This window comes from Arachis hypogaea, chromosome 18, assembly GCF_003086295.3.
Source record: "Arachis hypogaea cultivar Tifrunner chromosome 18, arahy.Tifrunner.gnm2.J5K5, whole genome shotgun sequence".
Classification (NCBI taxonomy): Eukaryota; Viridiplantae; Streptophyta; class Magnoliopsida; order Fabales; family Fabaceae; genus Arachis; species Arachis hypogaea.
In genome coordinates this window covers 82,893,860-82,914,944 of record NC_092053.1, presented here as the reverse complement: position 1 = coordinate 82,914,944, position 21,085 = coordinate 82,893,860, and the positions used below count along the sequence as shown (strand labels likewise).

Genomic DNA, 21,085 nt, shown 5'->3' with positions numbered 1-21,085 from the left:
TTATGGCACACTTTTATTGCATATATTGCATTTTAGCCTTGGGGTTGTGATTTGAAAAATGTTTTGAATTGTTGAAAACTTAGTTAAACCCTTTGTGCATAAAAGAATTTGTTTTGATTAAAAAAAAAAAAGAGGGCAGGTTAAAGAATTTTAGAATTTCTTAATCACAACATTGCATTTGAATAAGCTTAATCAAAACAATGAATTTTTCTAAGGAATTTGTAAAAAGGGCACCACCCCAATTGAGTGGAAAATTTTTATGGAACTTGCATGGATTTATACCTTTGTGTATCATGTTTTTAGCTAAAAACACAAGATTGTGAGTTTTGAGCCTATTGTGTAGTTACATCTTATAACCACTTATTTTCCTTCTTGTTTGAAATTGTTCTTTTCCTATGATTGTGATCCTTGATTTGTTTAATTCTTTATGTCAAATTATTCCTTGTATTCATGCATTTATATGATTGAGGCCATTTTTTCATTAGCTTACTTACCCAAATAGCCTACCTTTTAGTCTCCATTGTCAACCAATTTTGAGCCTATGCTTAACCCAACTATTCTTTATTTTAGCACATTTCAACCCTAAAACGAAAAACAATAAAAGTCCCTTGTTTGGATCTTTGATTGACTTAGGCTAGTGAGAGTGTTTTATATTCTAGTTTGGGGAGATTGGGAACATTGGTTGGGATAAAAGGGTGCTTTGTATTTTTATATTTGGAAATTGGGTACATACTTATGCATTAATCAAATGTTAAACCTTATGATTGATGATCTTGTATGTAGTTTTGAGAAAAAGATAATGAGAAAAACAAAAGAAAAGAAAAAAATATGAAAAAGAAAAGAAAAGAAAAAAAATATGCGTAGAAAAAAAAAGAAAAGAAAAAAATAAAAAGGGGACAAAATGCCCCAAAATAAAGTTCAATAAGGATCAATGCATAAGTGTTGAAAAACGAAAAGAAAATACATGAGAATGTGAAAAAGTGAAAAATTGGTAGTTAGGCTAGAACTTAATTGTATAGGTCATCATAGGTTAGGTGGGAAAGTTTAAGCTCATCAAAGATTCAAATTCTAGTCCACTTAACCATACATGATCCTTGGTGCACGAAATTACAATCACACTTTTGCAACTCCGCACAATTAACCAGTAAGTGCACTGGGTCGTCCAAGTAATACCTTACGTGAGTAAGGGTCGATCCCACGGAGATTGTCGGCTTGAAGCAAGCTATGGTTATCTTGTAACTCTTAGTCAGGATATCAATAATTCTCAGATTTAATTGTAAAAAGTAAAAGAACATGAAATAAATACTTCTTATGCAGTAATGAAGAACAGGTTGAGGCTTTGGAGATGCTTTGTCTTCTGAATCTCTGCTTTCCTACTATCTTCTTCTTCATGCACGCAAGGCTCCTTCCATGGCAAGCATTAAGTTGGGCATCACCGTTGTCAATGGCTACTTCCCGTTCTCTCAGTGAAAATGTTCCAAATGCGCTGTCACCGCACGGCTAATCATCTGTCGGTTCCCGATCATGTCAGAATAGGATCCATTGATCTCTTTGCGTCTGTCACTACGCCCAACACTCGCGAGTTTGAAGCTCGTCACAGTCATCCCTTCCCAGATCCTACTCAGAATACCACAGACAAGGTTTAGACGTTTCGGATCTCAGGAATGGCCGCCAATAATTCTAGCCTATACCACGAAGGTTCCAATCTTAGATTAGAAACCCAAGAGATACACATTCAAGCTTGATTGCATATAGAACGGAGGTGGTTGTCAGGTACGCGTTCATAGGTGAGAATGATGATGATTGTCACGGATCATCACATTCATCAGGTTGAAGTGTGAATGAATATCTTAGAATAGAAGCAAGCGTGATAGAATAGAAAACAGTAGTAATTGCATTAATTCATGAAGAACAGCAGAGCTCCTCACCCCCAACAATGGGGTTTAGAGACTCATGCCATAGAAGATACAATATGAAACGTGTAAAGTGTCATGAGGTACAAGATGAATCACTAAAAGTAGTTTTTATAGTAAACTGGTGACCTAGGGTTACAGAAAATGAGTAAGCTAGGGTGTTTAGTGTAAAAATCCACCTCCGGGGCACACTTGGTGTGTGCTTGTGCTGAGCATTGAAGCTTTCATGTGTAGAGACTTTTCTTGGAGTTAAACGCCAGCTTTTGTGCCAGTTTGGGCGTTTAGCTCCAGTTTTTATGCCAGTTCTAGTGTTAAACACCAAAATTCTTGAGCTGACTTGAATCGCCTGTTTGGGTCATCAAATCTCGGGAAAAGTATGGACTATTATATTGGTTGAAAGCCCAGGATGTCTACTTTCCAACGCAATTGAGAGCGTGCCAATTAGGCTTCTGTATCTCCAGAAAATCCACTTTGAGTGCAGGGAGGTCAGAATCCAACAGCATCTGCAGTCCTTTTTCAGCCTCTGAATCAGATTTTTGCTCAGGTCCCTCAATTTCAGCCAGAAAATACCTGAAATCACAGAAAAACACACAAACTCATAGTAAAGTCCAGAAAAGTGAATTTTAAATAAAAACTAATAAAAATATAATAAAAACTAATTAAAATATACTAAAAACATACTAAAAACAATGCCAAAAAGCATATAAATTATTCGCTCATCACAACACCAAACTTAAATTGTTGCTTGTCTCCAAGCAACTGAAAATCATATAGGATAAAAAGAATAGAATACACAATGAATTCCAAAAACATCTATGAACATCAGTATTAATTAGATGAGCGGGACTTTTAGCTTTTTGCTTCTGAACAGTTTTGGCCTCCCCCTTTATCCTTTGAAGTTTAGAAAGATTGGCTTCTATAGGAACTCAGAATCCAGATAGTGTTATTGATTCTCATAGTTAAGTATGTTGATTCTTGAACACAGCTACTTTATGAGTCTTGGCCGTGACCCAAAGCATTTTGTTTTCCAGTATTACCACCGGATACATAAATGCCACAGACACATAACTTGGTGAACCTTTTCAGATTGTTACTTAGCTTTGCTAGAGTCCCCAATTAGAGGTGTCCAGATCTCTTAAGCACACTCTTTTTGCTTTTGGACCACGACTTTAACCGCTCAGTCTCAAGTCTTCTCTTGACACCTTCACGCCACAAGCACATGGTTAGGGACAGCTTGGTTTAGCCGCTTAGGCCAGGATTTTATTCCTGTGGGCCCTCCTATCCACTGATGCTGAAAGCCTTGGATCCTTTTTATTACCCTTTCCTTTTGGTTTAAAGGGCTATTGGCTTTTTCTGCTTGCTTTTTTTTTCGCATATCATCTTCTCTTTTTTTTTTCTATTCACTGCTTTTTCTTGCTTCAAGAATCAATTTTATGATTTTTTCAGATTATCAATAACATTTCTCATTTTCCATCATTCTTTCAAGAGCCAATAATTTTAACATTCATAAACATCAAATTCAAACATATGCACTGTTCAAGCATTTATTCAGAAAGCAAGAGTATTGCCACCACATCAAAATAATTAAACTGTTTTAAAATTTGAAATTGATGTACTTCTTTTTCTTTTTCAATTAAACAGTTCTTAAGAAGGTGATGGATTCATGGGACATTCATAGCTTTAAGACATAAACTTTAAATTTTATTAATCATGGAATGACAATAAGACTCAAAAATAAATATAGGAGCAAAGAAATAATAATAGAAGGCAGAAAATAAAAAAATAGAAAAATAAATGACTCTTAAAATAGACTCTTAATAATAAAGGTTATCACAGAGTTAGGACTCAACAACCTTGATTTTGAGAAGTGGATGCTCCCTCAATTTGTGGGGTGCTTGGTCCTTCAAGGGAGAGCTTCTGGCGCTTCAGCTCCTTTAGCTCACTGATAAACCCATATTTTATGATATATTTTGTGCTTAATCTGAGTGATTTATTCAATCCTTCACCCACTTATTCATATTATTTACATGGTTTTACTTTCCCTTCCTTATTATGTGATGTATGTGAAAAACATGTTTCCTATGCTTTAAAATTAATTATTTTAATTACCTTTATTTCCATTCGATGCCGTGATTAGTGTGTTGAGTAGTTTCAGATCTTCTAAGGCATGAATAACTCAAAGGATGGAAAGGAAACATACAAAAATGGAAGGAAAGCATAAAATGGAGTCTGTAAAGAAACTGGCAGCCACGCGATCGCATGGACGACGCGGCCGCATGCCAGTGCGAAGAGAGCGCGATGCGAACGCGTGACTGATGCTATCACGCGCCTTAAGCAGAACATATATGATGCGGTCGCATGACTGACGCGACCGCATGACAAGGAAAACTCCAAATGACGCGACCGCGTGACCCACGCGAACGCGTGACAGAGGCCACACACCAGAAATCGCAGAAAATGCTCCCAGGGAATTCTGAAGCCCTTTTTGGCCCAAATCCAAGTCCAGAAGGCATAGACCAGAGGTTATGAAGTGGGGGAATGCATCCATTCAAGGAGAGTCTCCACTTTAGTTAGTTTTTCATGATTTAGATTTAGTTTTGAGAGAGAGGTTATCTCCTCTCTCTTCTCTCTTTAGGATTATGATTTAGAATTAGGATTTTATTCGCTTTCAGGATTATCTCTTTATCAGGTTCAATATTCCTTTTTATTTACCTTTGCAATTTGATTTATGAATTCTTCCATGTTACAGATTACTCTTTTGAATTAATGTTATTTGAGGTATTTTAGTTTAATATTGCTTTCTTTATTTACATTATTGTTATCCCATCTGAAGACATTTTTATTCCAGTAGATTTACTTTTCTCCCTTTTGGTATTGGTTAAGAAATCAGTAACTCAGGAGTTATCAAACTCAAACATGATTGATAATTGTTATCTTTGTTAATTAAATTGAACTTTAATAATCCCAATCTTTTCTTAGGAAATAAATAGGATTCGAAGTCAAACCAATTAATCCCTTGACCTTCCTTTATCTTAGTAAAGGTTAACAAAGTGAAATTAAGATTCAATTCTCATCATCATTGATAAGGATAGCTAGGATAGGACCTCTAATTTCTCATACCTTGCCAAAAGTTTATTTACAGTGATTTATTTATTTTACTTGCCATTTAATTTACATGTTCTTCATTTACTTTAATTGCTAATTAAGCCATTTGCTCCTCACTCTCAAAACCCCAATTTACAATCTCCATAACCAATACTAAGAACATACTTCCCTGCAGTTCCTTGAGAAGACGACCCAAGGTTTGAATACTTCGGTTATTAATTTATTTAGGGGTTTGTTACTTGTGACAACCAAAACTTTTGTAAGAAGGGTTGATTGCTTGGTTTAGTAACTATACTTGCAACGAGAGTTTACTATAACCTCTAAACCATCAAAAATTAGTTCTCATCACTCACGCCCCTGCTTCTCCTGTTCCTTTAGCAGTTTGCAGAGCATGCAGTTTTGATTCTGCTGTTCTTCCTTAAGTTGTTCCATAGCTTCTTGCAGCTTGGTAACAGAAGCTTCTAGGCGGGTCCAGTAGTCAATTTCAGGAATTTCTGGGAGGAACTCCTGCGCCCTCCTTTTTATGGATGTGTCTTGAACTTGTCCTTCCATTGACTTCTTGGTGATTGGGTGTTCGATTGGGATGAATTCATCTACTCCCATCCTTACCCCAGCATCTTTACATAGCAGAGAAATTAAGCTTGGGTAGGCCAGTTTGGCTTCAGTGGAGTTCTTGTTTGTAATTGTGTAAATCTCACAAGAAATCAGATGATGAATCTCCACTTCTTTTCCAAGCATAATACAATGAATCATCACTGTTCTTTTGACAGTGACCTCAGAGTGGTTGCTAGTGGGCAATATAGAACACCCAATGAAGTCCAACCAGCCTCTTGCAACTGGTTTGAGATCTCCCCGCTTGAGTTGGTTTAGGACACCTTTTGAGTTGGTTATCCACTTAGTCCCAGGGAGGCATATGTCCTCTAGAACTTGATCTAACCCCTTATCTACTCTCACCATTCTCCTATTAAAGGATTCTGGGTCATCTTGTAGTTGAAGTAATTTGAAGACCTCTCTTATTTTGTCCAGATGGAAGTAAATAAGCCTCTCTCTGACCATGGTTCGGTAGGTATGAAAGGCGGTTCCAGTTATTCTCTGCTTATCTGTTAGCCACAGATTTGAGTAGAATTCCTGAACCATGTTTCTTCCAACCTTTGTTTCAGGATTAGCTAGAATTTCCCATCCTTTGTTTCGAATTTGCTCTTGGATCTCCGGATATTCATCTTCTTTCAGATTGAATTTAACTTCCGGGATCACTGACCTCAGACCCATTATTTTGTGGTAATGGTTTGCACGTTCTTTGGTTAGGAACCTCTCTTGATTCCAAAGACTCTTTGGAGTATTCTCTTTCTTGCCTCTTGATTTGGTTTGTTTTCCCTTAGGTGCCATGATCTTGATGAGTCTTAGCTCAGTGATCACGGAAAAACACACCAAACTTAGAGGTTTGCTTGCCCTTAAGCAAAAGAAAGGAAAGGGGAGAGAAAGGAGAAGAGGCAAATTCGAATGGTGGAGAGGAGGGGATGGCCGAATGTATATTTATAGGAGGAGGGGAGGGATTTCGAAAAATTTGAAAGAGATATGACATAGAGATATGATTGATGGAAGAAAATAAAATCATGATATGAAAAAGATGATATTTGTAATTGAAAAAGATATAAAGATGTTAAATCTGAAAATTTGGTTATGCATCTAAGAATTAAGAGATGATATGATGAGTTAAAAAAGATTTGGAAAGAAATTAAAAAGATAATTGAGTTTTTGAAGAAGATTTGGGAAGGATTTGAAAAAAAAATTGAAACGAGATTTAGAAAATGTTTGAATTTTTGAAAATTGAGGGTGAATAATGAAAGTTTGAAACATGTTTATGCAGAAAAGTATGAATCAAAACATGAAAATTTGAAAAAATTTGAAGTTGGAAACGAAATCTCCTCCCCCTGCCTTTCTGGCGTTAAACGCCCAGAATGGCATTCATTCTGGCATTTAACGCCTAATTGTTGGCCATTATTGGCATTTAACGCCCAGCCAGGTACCCTGGTGATAGCACGGAAACTGGTCTCTCAATTTCCTTCGGCAAGTATACCAAATTGTCGTCAAGTAAAAACTCACAATAGAGTGAGGTCGAATCCCACAGGGATTGATTGGTCAAGCAACTTTAATTAGAGGAATGTTCTAGTTGAGCGAAGCAGAATTTGGTTTGAGAGTTGCAGGAAATTAAATGGCGGGAAAGTAAATAGCAGAAATTGTAAATGCTGGAAGTAAAGAGCTGAAAGTAAATGACGGAAAGTAAATTGCAGAATTGTAAATGGGAATGGGGAAGATGCTCATAAAAGTAAATTGCAGAAATTAAAGAGAATGGGTAAGATCAGAAATGGGGGTTCATTGGGCTTAGGAGATGTTGCATTCTCCGGATCAAGTTCATTTTCATCTCTTCCTCAATCAATGCATTCATTGATCTCCTTGGCAATCTTAAGTGATCGAATTCCAATTCCTTGGCAATTCAATCTCTCAAATCTTGATCAATAGCCAATTCCTTGGTCAATTGCTCATGAGAAGAGATGAAGTATGGTCACTGATTATACCACATGCATTCCCAAATCAAGTGTTGGTAGGATTATAGTCACCATACCCAACCAAACCCAATTTGGTCCAACATGAGAAAGCATTTCTAGCATGATCTCTTCATTCCTCTTCCAAGGTTCAGAAGAGATCCAAGTATTAATAGCTTCTTTTCCAAGATAACTACTCAATTGGATGAAGATTGAAAGCTTTCTAGTAAAATCAAGAGAAAAGATAGAAGAAGAGTAATGAAAACTAGTATTGATCCATCAAACTACAACAGAGCTCCCTAACCCAATGAAAGGAGTTTAGTTGTTCATAGCTCTGGAAATGGAGAACAAAGATGGAGAATACATCATGAAAAGTAGAACTAGAAGTGCAGAGAAAGTAAATTATATAGAGAGTAGTTCTCAATTTCCCATCCCCCAAAAGCTGCTTTCTAATTCAACACTACCCCTATATATACTACTCTTCTGATCTTCTAGTTGGTTCTTCAAGTCTTGGATATGGGCCTTTGGATCTTGAGTTTGAAGCAGTTATACTCTTCAGTGGGCTTAGCTTTACTTGCAGAGAGAAAGTGTGAAGTAGGCAGGGTGTTTAGCTTAGGACGTTAGTGGCGTTAACGTTAAGTGAGAGTGTGGGTTCGAGAACGTTAGTGGCAATCACCTTTTTCACTAATGTTCCTCACCCAGGGATGATCCACGTTAACTTCAACGTTAGTGGCAATAACGTGACCACTAACATTGCCTCTTGGTCCGTCGCACACATTATTGGGGCTCACCTTTTCCAATAACGTTGAGATTCCTCCCTTCCCCTTACGTTAGAGTCCACGTTAGCTTAGTTAACGTGGCTCTTAACGTAGGCTTGCCAATCCTTCGAGAACGTTAGTGACATTTACCTTTGTCACTAACGTTCCAAGGTGCCCCCTCTTCCCACGTTAGAGTCCATGTTAACTAAGTTAACATGGCTTCTAACGTGGTAATGATAGCCATCTCCAACGTTAGTGACAAAGGTGAGTGTCACTAACGTTGGCTCATCATCCTATCCTCAACGTTAGCTTCCATGTTAACTAAGTTAACGTGGGAGTTAACATGGCTCATGGTGGCTCATTGTGGCTTATTCCAACGTTAGTGACAAAGGTGAGTGTCACTAACGTTGGCGATTGTTTGCTTTCTCTACGTTAGCTTCCACGTTAACTAAGTTAATGTGGGAGTTAACGTAGCTCAAGGTGGCTTAGCCCAACGTTAGTGACAATGATGAGTGTCACTAACGTTGGCCACTCCTTTGCTTCCCAACGTTAGAGTCCACGTTAACTAAGTTAACATGGAGGCTAACGTGGCCAATATGAGCTTGGTCTAACGTTAGTGACAAAGGTGAGTGTTACTAACGTTGGCTCAACTTTCTTTCTTCCACGTTAGATTTCACGTTAACTTAGTTAACGTGACTCTTAACGTGGGCTATGATGGCTTCGAGGACGTTATTGGCGATTACTTTTCTCTTTAACGTTGCAAGCTAGCTCCCATTCCACGTTAGTGGTCACATTAGTTAGACTAACGTGGCTGCTAATGTGGTTCTTTCTTGCTTCCTTTGTCCTGAAATCAAGCAATAAAGTGCATCAAAGTTCTAATCCACATCGTGAGACATGCATCATCCAATTTGTCATCTAATTCATGCAAAATTCTCATAAAATCATGTAAAGTGCACGATGTATGCTTAAATCAAGATGTAAGTGAAATTCTACCCAAAACTTGCTTATTTCCTAAGAAAATGCATGAAACTACCCTAAAACAGTAAAGAAAAGGTTAGTGAAACTGGCCAAAATGCCCTGGCATCACAATACCAAACTTAAAGCATGCTTGTCCCTAAGCAAGTACTAGAACAAGAGAATGATGAATGGAATGCCAAGAGGAATGAGTCATTATTGTGGAGGTCATATCCTTGGTTTTATGGTGGTTTCATGCATAGCAACTTAGGTTCATTCCTTCACTGGCTTTCAGACCTTTATCATGTCCTGGAATACTCACTTGATTGCACCCTATGAGACTCTTATTCATTGATCCTTTTATTGTTTTCAGGGCTTATTTGTGTTCTTAGGCTAAGTGCTCTGTGAGGGGGCGACTCTTTAAGATAAGCTTTCAGCCAGCACTCCCGAACCAGTTGGTTCAAGGTGCTAGGTGTTAAGACACCCCTAAGGACTTACTCCCTCAAGTCTCTTTCCCCCATACATACACACCACAGGCACATGGTTTGTTATTTCCTTTCTTGAGACCTTGGTGTCCAACACCTCTTTGGGTTACTAAATGTTCTGTAGCAAGGTTGCTCTTGATAGTGGATTTTCAGTTGATAATCCCGGGTTAGATAACCCTTACCAAGTGATGAAGCACTCCTACAAACTTATTCATCCAAGCAGATCCTTGGTACAGGAGCACCCAGACACATCTCTCAAGTTTCAAACCTTTGGTGCCTAGCCTTATTCTTTATTAACTTTTCTTTCTTTTTCAACTCTTATTGATCTTTTCCCCTTTTTCTTATTAGGATCTTGTTATTTAGCTAGTCTCATGGGGTGTGTTTCAAGCATATAATTCAGGACAGATAGTTGTCTTCCCACCTTTGATGGTGAATCAACTTAGCTAACTTATGACCACATCACACACTAAGGAACTTACTCCACAATATGAACTCCACTCTGGTCTTTGATAACACACATTCTCTTTTTATTTGATTCAAAAGGAGACAAGCAACACAATAAGCAGGATGGAATTGAAAACAGGTATCGTGGACAGTACACATGACAAAAGCAATAAAGCAACCATTAAACTCTAATCATATAAACTAATGAGCAACTATAAATCAAGTTCCTTCTGACTTCCAATTTTTAGCTTTTTAAGTATGTGGAATTAAGTAACAATACAACCTTCAAGTGATGGTTTCTTGCTATCCCCTTGTTGTCCTCATCCATAATTTTTGCTCCTTCACTTCCTTGGATGATGGTGCACCATTTCCTCAGAAGGTTCCTGCAAAGTCATTGGAAGTTGCTTGTTTCCAAAGCACTTGAGACATAGTTAGCTTGCATGTATGCTTGCGAATTTTCTGAACTTAATTTGGTGTGTGTGAATACCAAACTTAGTTCTTTGCCTAGTACAACAAATTGCATACTTGCAGAGATCCTCATACGTTGTTATTAACTAAGCAACTATTAACTAAAGACTAAACTACTGCTAAGTGGTTCCCCTGATTAGTTGGAGCTAGCATTTTGCCATTGGAGTGTGGTGTGATTCTAACTAATATCTTCGGTGGAACACCAAACTTAGAATTACACTTTTACTCTTGGATTATTTTGGTGTGAAACACCAAACTTAGCTCCTTGTAATATAGGGGAAACAACTTGTGATCTTTATTCAAATGACGATGAAAAAGAAACTACCTTAGGTTGGGTTGCCTCTCAACAGAGCGCTCTTTTAGCGTCGCTAGCTCGACGATCTGCCTCCATCAGGGTGGTTGGTAGTGCTTCAAGTCCTCCCTCCTTGCAGTAAATCTATCTCCATTGGCTTCATCAAGGATCTCCACATGTTCCAAGGAGAGAACTCTGTTGATGGTAAAAACTTTAGGTAGCTGAGATAGGATGGTGGGGAGATCGGGGGGAATGGCTGGGAAGTAAGCTGAGATTACTTTATCCCCTGGAGAGAAGTCCTCTGTGGGGATCTTCTTGTTCCTCCACCTCCTTGGTACCTTCTTCTTTGTTCCTTTTGATGTTGCCTTGCTCTTTGTGCCATCCTCTTCCAAAGAGAGTTTGTTGCTGGTCTCATATAACTCTGGTGGTTTAGGTTCCTCCTGATTTTCCTTGAGCTGTATCAGCTTCTGAATGCCTTGTTCATCAACTAAGGGGATTTCCAAATGTGCTGGTTGGGCTTCAGTGCCTGTTTCTTCCTTCAGTATCTTACTGTGATCTTTGCTTGGTTCTTTGTTCTCTTGATCTGTTTCTTGTGAGGGCTTGAAAACATTAAAAGTGAGTTGTTCATCATGGATCCTCAAAATTAGCTCCCCTCGCTCCACAAGCTTCTGCACGTCATTTACTATGCTAGCCGTGTTTTAAGTGATGCACAGAAGAATTACACAACCACAGAAAAAGAGTTACTTGCAGTGGTTTATGCCATTGACAAGTTTAGATCGTATTTAGTAGGTTCAAAAGTGATTGTGTATATTGACCATGCTGCTCTTAAATACCTACTCACAAAGCAGGATTCAAAACCCAGGCTCATAAGATGGGTGTTGCTTCTGCAAAAGTTTGATATAGAAATAAAAGACAGAAAAGGGACAGAGAACCAGGTAGCTGATCACCTGTCCCGGATAGAACCAGTAGTAAGGGTGTCCCACCCTCCTACTGAGATCTCTGAAACCTTTCCGGATGAGCAACTCTTCGCCATTCAGGAAGCACCATGGTTTGCAGACAGGAAAAGGAAGAAGCATGAAAGGCTTCTCTCAATACAGAGTCAAATAAAACCCCCACATTCAAACTCTAAGTTTGGTGTTGGAAGGCTACAACCAAACTCTAAGTTTGGTGTTAAGAGGCCATCATCATGCTCTGAGTATCTGTGAGGCTCCGTGAGAGCCCACTGTCAAGCTACTGATATAAAAGAAGCGCTTGTTGGGAGGCAACCCAATTTTACTTATCTATGTTAATTTCTATTTTTCATTGTTATTTTATGTTTTCTGTAGGTTGATGATCATGTGAAGTCACAAAAACAATTGAAAAAGCAGAAACAAACTGAAAAACGGAATGAAAAATAGCACACCCTGGAGGAGAAGCCTACTGGCGTTTAAACGCCAGTAAAGACAGCCTAATGGGCGTTAAACGCCCAGTCTGGCACCATTCTGGGCGTTTAACGCCAGAAATGGGCACCAGACTGGCGTTTAATGCCAGAAAAGGGCAAAAAGCTGGCGTCAAATGCCAGAAATGGGCAGCAACCTGGCGTTTAATGCCACGATTGGCAGCAGAGGGCGTTTTGCACACCTAATTGGTGCAAGGATGAGAAATCCTTGACACCTCAGGATCTGTGGACCCCACAGGATCCCACCAACCTCAACTCACTCTCTCTTACTTCTTCACACCTTTTCATAATACTCTTCCCAAAATATCCTCTACCAATTACCTCCATTACTCCTCCAAAACCATCATACAAACCACCTACACCCACCCACTCAAATTCAAACCATCACTCCTTCCTTTTCCACATCATAACCACCTAAAACCCCCTTGGCCGAATAATTCACACACCTCCATCTCCTCCATCTCTTCATGTTCTTGTCCTTTCTTCATTCTTTTGCTCGAGGACGAGCCACTACAAGAAAATAAGCTTTCTGCCACGCTCTAAAAGCGTATCGAAAAGTGCAAAAAAGCGTACCAATAGCTTTTCGCCACGCTTTTTGAGCTATCGGCACGCTTTTGAAAGGGTCACATCTGCCAGCGTGTCGGTTGCTCTATCGCCACGCTTTTGTGGATCTATCGGCACGCTTTTTTTGTTGGCACGCTTTCATCTCTTGCCACGCTTAAAAAGCGTGGCCATAGGTCTTAACCTATAGGTACGCTTAAAATGCGTACCAAAAAGTGTACATATCGCGACGCTTTTAAAATGTCCCAGAATGTTAGTTTTGGGTACTCTTTAAAAGCGTGCCAATAAGAGAAGATACGGCTACACTTTATAAAGCGTCGTAATAGCCAGTGATACGGCCACGCTTTAAAAACGTGGCAATAGCCTTATAAAATTAAAAAAAAAATTATTTTTCTTATTTTTATCTTCATTACTGCAAAATATAAATTTTCAATCCTTTTTTATTACCAAACCTACAAATATAGTATGCAATTTTTAGTACAAGATAAATCAAACAATAATTAGTGACATAATTTTTGCAATAATTATTTTATACATTAAAAAACTAATACTCAAATTCAAAATAAATCTCAAGATCAAATTTCAAAACTAAAAACTGAAAAAAATAACTTAAATTCTATTTCCTTTGCTGTTCCTCCTTCCTCTAGCCCTCTTAAACCTCCTTCCCTTAGATCATACAAGAGACCCTCTGGCAAGAAGATCCTTCTGTCAGGACCTGTCACCAAATGGAAGCAATGATCAGAAACTAGTTTCCTACCTTGAATTGTACAACTAGAGTATATAAAAAAAACTTTGTTAGTTCATTACAAGAACTTAATTAGGACTAATTAGGAGATTATAGGCTATAGCAATAAGCTACCCTCCTCTTACTGCGAAGTCAAACTTTGTTAGCTACTTTGGTTCTCTCAGTTTATTTACAAGCAACAATAAGTTACTTTGCCTTTTGTTGGCTTTCCCATGCAACGATTTTGGCTTCCTCTTTCTGAATCTTGCAATGAAACAGAAGTTCATCGGAAAACACACAATCAGAACAACTAAATTATATGTCTCTAGTTCATTGAATGATATGAACATAACAATGATGACATACTTGGTTATGTCCATGGTGGACTTTGCAATATCTGAACATGAAGTTTGGATTTCACTATTACTTTCTTGAAAGGAGGTGAGCTTTGTTGCATGACCTTTAGGCCACCTAATAACAGTGGCCTCACTATCAACCTCAACATCTCTAATCTCTAATTTGCTATTTTTCTATTTTCTAATAAAATTCAGATGCTTTAGCACATTAGTTAAAACAGCAGAAAACAGCAGAAATCATCCAATAAAAAGCAAGAGCTAACCACTAATCAATTCAATAAAATAGCAGAAAACATTCAATAATCATCTAATTTTCTTGTTTATAAATTAAACAGAAGCACAACAAGAGCTCATCACTAATCAATAGAACATTCACTTACCCTAATGCTAAAGCACCAAACCACTGAATCAAGAATCCAAGAATTGCCGAGCCAAAAATCACGGGTGTGTTTCCAAAGTTCCAACCAAAGGAGAGGACACCCAGAGGGTCTAAGCAGGGCATCATAGCAGCCAGGAAAATCAACGTAATAGGTGTTATTTTCCACATCAGACTGTTAATGAATGCATAAATTAGACAAAACAAAGAAATAAATCATTTAATGCAAAGAAATACATAGGGAGCACAGATAAGAAATATAGAAATAAGAAAATGCAAAACAAAATTAATATACACTTAGGCCATCTCTTCTAATATGCAATTGATTCATTTAAAAAATTGAACCAAAAGAAAGGTAACAAATGGTTCAAAGAAATTAAAATACCCATGTAGTTGATGTTGTGCTTGAGACCTGAATTATACAAAACAATTATGATTGACATTCATGAACAAAAATAAATTGGAACAAATATTTTAAAAATCGGCTACTGATTTAGTACACTTCAGAAAAACAGCAAGCAGTAACCAATTTAGAAAAATCATATAAAATCCATCTTTGGTTGGATTCTCCCAAATTTTGGTGTGCTTGAACTAGGCTTACCCGTCTTTCACCCAGTTCAAGTCCCAGAGCATTTTCGCTTCTCTAGAAAAAGTTATGCCTCTCGAAATATGGTTTTGTTTTAAGAAAAGGGAGTTGTCACAGCAGTGAACAGCCCTGCCTCCAGAAGGCACAACTTTCTCTAATAAACTCGAATTGTCCTAAAATTTGGACATAAAATACTAGACATACTAATATTTCACCTCTCTTTGATTTCACCTCTAAAGAGTTTCAGAGTATTGAGATATGTGATTTTGAAGTTGCTGTTCCAGAATTCAGACAGCATTCTTTCTGCAGAAAATGACCATTTTCTAAAAATCATATCTCCCAAACCACACATTGGAAAATCCTGAAATTTTAGGGGAACAATCTAGACATATCAAGGTTTCATAGAAAAATAATTTTACTGATTTTGAGTGGCTGGATTGCTGCCAGTTTTGTTCACAAAGTGCTGCCCGAAACTGCATAATTCTGCAACATGTAACCTTGGGTTTTGAGAGGTCAAAAATTGATTCCTAGCTTTTCACTCCCTCTAACCTTGCATTCTAACTTTATTTTACCTATTGTGACTTGTTAGAAAGATTAAATCAGCCCCATGTGCTCAATAAGATCATCAACCAGCTCAAGGTTTTCAAAACTGAAATAACTTGTACTATATATATATATATGCACAATGGATCCTCATTCATTTTTCAGCAAATAAAATTTCAGCAATCAATTTAACTCTCACCAAGTAAGGAGGATCTGCCACTACTATTTTGAAGGAATGCTTCAACTCCAGTGGCAACTCCTCAGGGTGATTGTGGTCATAAAATGTGTAATCACATCCGTACTACTCAAAACGTTTGTCATACTCAAAAAGTTGTGCAGGAACATTAGGATCCATGTTCTGAAAATTCAAGAAAGGAAAATTTTTTAAATATCTGACAAAGCAAAAACAAGAACTCAGAAATGACATCAAACAAATTAAAAAAACTCAACAAACCAATGATAATATGTAGCTTTCAATGCAAGAATACTGTAGGAACCAGGGTCTAATAATGCCTTCTAATAATTAGTTAAGCTTAAGCTTAAACACTTTTGCTTTATACCATGCTCAAAACATTACCAGGTCCTGGTTGGTGTGAGTTGAAACACTACAAGTTTTACTATCTCTTTGTTGTATAGATCAATGTCTTGTCCTAATCATAATTTGAGGATAATTCTTTAAAAACCAAATGTCCCACATAGAAAACAAACAAAGAAACCATGTATGACTGTGTACAAAACTGTCTACAAGATCAAATAATGACTTGAATGCCAAAATTTTATTACACTTACAGTAGCAAGACTATAGTTATCTCGAAGATGTTCACTGAATGCCAACATTAATGCTGTTGTCCTGCATTACCAAATCAGAACCAAAATTCAGAATAAGAAATCAGTTCGGAAATAACATTCAAAACAAGCAAAACCCGAAACAAAAAATTAGAACCGGCAACAAATAATCATAACAAAGAAATCAGAATAAAAAAATAATAACAACCAAGAACAAATAATTAGATCCAAAAAAATTAGAACAAATAATTAAAAGTAAAAAAAAGGTAGAAGTTCAACAACTAACTGCAAATAAGAAAAATTGATGCAGAGTTTCAGAGAGCTGGGTGAAGGATGTAGAGGAATACGACTGTTTATTGCATTGTACCGCAGAGGACGATAGCGGTTGCAAGATCCACGGAGGACGACGGGCGACGGGTGAGTTCCGAGGAGGACAACGGGCGACGGCTTCGGAGTGCGACTTCGAGTGACGGGCGAGTTTCGCGGAGGACTACGGGTGACGGCCGGTGTGACTGCGAGGGAAGGAATGGGTGAGCCAGGGACTGCAACGGTGGAGGGGATGAGGCAAGCAGGGAGAGGCGAGCAGAACCACGATAGAGAGAGGCGAGCAGAACCGCGACAGAGAGAGGTGAGCAGCACGACGACCAGAACCGCGAGAAGGACAGCAAAAGGAATGGCGAGCTGGCTAACACAACGACAAACCAGTGAGATAGATGGCGGCGTTATGGAGGTTAGGGTTTTCTGGGTGCGATGAAGGGTTGGGTTCCAGAAGGCTGGGTTCCAGAAGCTGAAGATGAGGCTGGGTTCCGGTGATGAAGATGACAATGGACGCCGAAGGAAGCTGCTGGGTTTGAGAGTGAAGATGAAGTGATGGCGCAATAGGGTTTGAAAGGGAATTTTAAGGTTAAAAAGATTTTAGGGTTTGAAAGGGAATTCTTTAACTCTGTTCTAACTTTTATCAAAACCAAAGAAACCAAGAAATTCAAATGATAGCATTTAAAGTTTTAATTCATACTTTGATATCAAATTTAGTTTAAATATGAATATTGAGTTTACATTAAATATTTTTTATTCTAAATTATAATTTGTTATATTTTTTAAGAATATTAAATAACTAATTATTAATACAATGTACAAACTGTAAAATTAATCAAATTATCTTAAACTAATTTTGTTAAGTATAATTTGGTAACATAAGAATTAGGTGTACTCTAACAAAATTATGTGATTTAAAAATAAACAAATTATAAAAAAATACACATTTTGTAATATGAAAAAAAAAGATACTAGAAAAAGAAGAAAAAAAATATTAAATGGTGAAAAAAATAAAATCACAAGTCATCTTAAAATTTAAGATTAAAAATAAGTTAAGTGTGAAAATTTGAAAACTTATCATTTAGGGTTAAAATTTGAAAACATAGGAAAAAAAATTAAGTTAAGTGTGAAAAAAAATAAGTAGGAAATTAAATTTTAGGGGAGGGAACTCAATCGGCACGTTTTTTTACGGTGCCAAAATAAACACACTATAGCCACGCTTATAATGCGTACCGATTTCCTATCGCCGGAGGAAGGTGAGGATGACGTCAAGTCATCATGCCCCTTATGCCCTGGGCGACACACGTGCTACAATGGCTGGGACAAAGGATCGCGATCCCGCGAGGGTGAGCTAACTCCAAAAACCCGTCCTCAGTTCGGATTGTAGGCTGCAACCCGCCTGCATGAAGCCGGAATCGCTAGTAATCGCCGGTCAGCCATACGGCGGTGAATTCGTTCCCGGGCCTTGTACACACCGCCCGTCACACTATGGGAGCTGGCCATGCCCGAAATCGTTACCTTAACCGTAAGGAGGGGGATGCCGAAGGCAGAGCTAGTGACTGGAGTGAAGTCGTAACAAGGTAGCTGTACTGGAAGGTAAGCGTGGCAAAAAAACGGGTGGCCAAATTTTTAATCAGTGGCCACCCACTGTAAAAGCGTGCCGATTTCCCTCTATCGCCATGCTTTTCAAGCGTGGCAGTAAAAAAGCGTGGCCAAATTTCAAGTAAGTGGGCACCCTCGTAAAAGCGTGCCGATTTCCCTCTATGGCCACGCTTTTCAAGCGTGGCAAAAAAAAGCGTGGCCAAATCACAAATCAGTGGCCATCCTCGTAAAAGCGTGGCAAGAAAAAAGTGTGCCGAAAGGCCTTTTTTCTTGTAGTGAGCAAACCTTTTAAGTTTGGTGTGGAAAAGCTTAGCTTTTTTGTTTTTCCATAACCATTTATGACACCTAAGGCCGGAGAAACCTCTAGAAAGAGGAAAGGAAAGGCAATTTCTTTCACCTTCGAGTCATGAAAGATGGAGAGATTCATCTCAAAGGTCCGTCAAGACTACTTCTATGAAGTTGTGGCTAAGACTTATCATTGAAGAGGACAAGCCCATCACTAAGAAAATGATGGAGCAAACAAGAGAGCCCACTCATGGACCTCAACAAGAGCATGAGGAAAATCCTCATCATGAAATCCCAGAGATGCCTCAAGGGATGCATTTTCCTCCACAAAACTATTGGGAGCAAATTAACACCTCCCTAGGAGAATTAAGTTCCAATATGGGACAACTAAGGGTGGAGCACCAAGAGCATTCCATCCTCCTTCATGAAATTAGATAAGATCAAAGATCCATGAGAGAGGAGCGACAAAGGCAAGGAAGAGACATTGAGGAGCTCAAGCACTCCATAAGATCTTCAAGAGGAAGAACAAGCCGCCATCACTAAGGTGGACCCGTTCTTTAATCTCCTTGTTCTATATTTTCTGTTTTTCGAAAATTGTGCTTTATGTTTATTTATGTTTGTGTCTTTATTACATGATCATTAGTGTCTAAGTGTCTATGCCTTAAAGCTATGAAAATGAATCCATCACCTTTCTTAAAATGAAAAATATTTTTAATTGAAAAAGAAAAAGAAGTACATGAATTTCGAATTTTAAAACAGTTTAATTATTTTAATGTGGTGGCAATACTATTGTTTTCTGAATGAATGCTTGAATATTGCATATTTTTGAATTTGATTCTTTATGAATGTTAAAATTATTGGCTCTTGAAAGAATGATGGGAAAAGGAGAAATGTTATCTGATGATCTGAAAAATCATAAAATTGATTCTTGAAGCAAGAAAAAGAAGTGAATAGAAAGCTTGCAGAAAAAAAAAGAGAGGCAAAAAAAAAAGGAAAAGAGAAAAGAAAAAGAAAGAAAAGAAAAAGCAAGCAGAAAAAGCCAATACCCCTTTAAACCAAAAGGAAAGGGTGATAAAAAGGATCCAAGGCTTTGAGCATCAGTGGATAGGAGGGCCCACAAGAATAAAATCCTGGCCTAAGCGGCTAAACCAAGTAAAAACTTGAGACTGAGCGGTTAAAGTCATTGTCCAAAGCAAAAAGAGAGTGCTTAACAGCTCTGGACACCTCTAATTGGGGACTCTAGCAAAGCTGAGTCACAATCTGAAAAGGTTCACCCAGTCATGTGTCTGTGGCATTTATGTATCCTGTGGTAATACTGGAAAACAAAGTGCTTAGGGTCACGGCCAAGACTCATAAAGTAGCTGTGTTCAAGAATCAACATACTTAACTAGGAGAATCAATAACACTATCTGGATTCTGAGTTCCTATAGAAGCTAGTCATTCTGAACTTCAAAGGATAAAGTGAGATGCCAAAACTGTTCAGAGGCAAAAAGCTAAAAGCCCCGCTCATCTAATTAATACTGATCTTCATAGATGTTTTTGGAATTCATTGTATATTCTCTTTTTTTATCCTATTTGATTTTTAGTTGCTTGGGGATAAGAAACAATTTAAGTTTGGTGTTGTGATGAGCGGATAATTTATACGCTTTTTGGCATTGTTTTTAGTATGTTTTTAGTACATTTTAGTTAGTTTTTATTATGTTTTTATTAGTTTTTAAATAAAAATCACTTTTCTAGGCTTTACTATGAGTTTGTGTGTTTTTCTATGATTTTAGGTATTTTCTGGCTGAAATTGAGGGACCTGAGCAAAAATCTGATTCAGAGGCTGAAAAAGGACTACAGATGCTGTTGGATTCTGACCTCCCTGCACTCGAAGTGGATTTTCTGGAGCTACAGAAGCCTAATTAGCACGCTCTTAATTGCGTTGGAAAGTAGACATTCTGGGCTTTCCAGCAATGTATAATAGTTCATACTTTGCTCGAGATTTGATGGCCCAAACAGGTGTTCCAAGTCAGCTCAAGAATTCTGGCGTTTAACTCCAGAACTGGCACAAAAGCTGCAGTTAAACGCCCAAACTGGCATAAAAGATGGCGTTTAACTCCAAGAAATGTCTCTACACATGAAAGCTTCAATACTCAGCCCAAGCACACACCAAGTGGGCCCCGGAAGTGGAATTTTACAATAAACACCCTAGCTTACTCATTTTCTGTAACCCTAGGTCACTAGTTTACTATAAATACTACTTTCAGTGATTCATATTATACCTCAAGACACTTTACACATTTCATATTGTATTCCCTATGGCATGAGTCTCTAAACCCCATTGTTGGGGGTGAGGAGCTCTGCTGTTCTTCATGATTTAATGCAATTACTACTGTTTTCCATTCTATTATGCTTGCTTCTATTCTAAGATATTCATTCGCACTTCAACCTGATGAATGTGATGATCCGTGACACTCATCATCATTCTCACCTATGAACGCATGCCTGACAACCACCTCCGTTCTACCTTAGATTGAATGCATATCTCTTAGCCTCATGATTCAGATCA

General features: G+C 38.0%; 2 long non-coding RNA genes across 4 annotated transcripts; both read right to left on the bottom strand.

Annotated features, from left to right (window-relative positions):
- Positions 1-13,432: 13,432 nt before the first annotated feature.
- On the bottom strand, positions 13,433-14,632 carry LOC140181643 (uncharacterized). 2 transcript variants are annotated; one of them, XR_011876636.1, is made up of 3 exons: positions 14,422-14,632; positions 13,821-14,222; positions 13,433-13,676 (listed from the first exon to the last, which is right to left on the bottom strand). It is a non-coding gene; the product is annotated as an uncharacterized lncRNA (long non-coding RNA). The 2 variants fall into 2 exon arrangements; XR_011876635.1 differs by lacking the exon at positions 14,422-14,632 and having other exon boundaries at positions 13,821-14,405.
- A 1,113-nt stretch (positions 14,633-15,745) lies between these two features.
- LOC140181642 (uncharacterized) lies at positions 15,746-17,213 on the bottom strand. 2 transcript variants are annotated; one of them, XR_011876634.1, is made up of 3 exons: positions 16,680-17,213; positions 16,336-16,396; positions 15,746-15,904 (listed from the first exon to the last, which is right to left on the bottom strand). It is a non-coding gene; the product is annotated as an uncharacterized lncRNA (long non-coding RNA). The 2 variants fall into 2 exon arrangements; XR_011876633.1 differs by having other exon boundaries at positions 15,746-16,396.
- Positions 17,214-21,085: the final 3,872 nt, after the last annotated feature.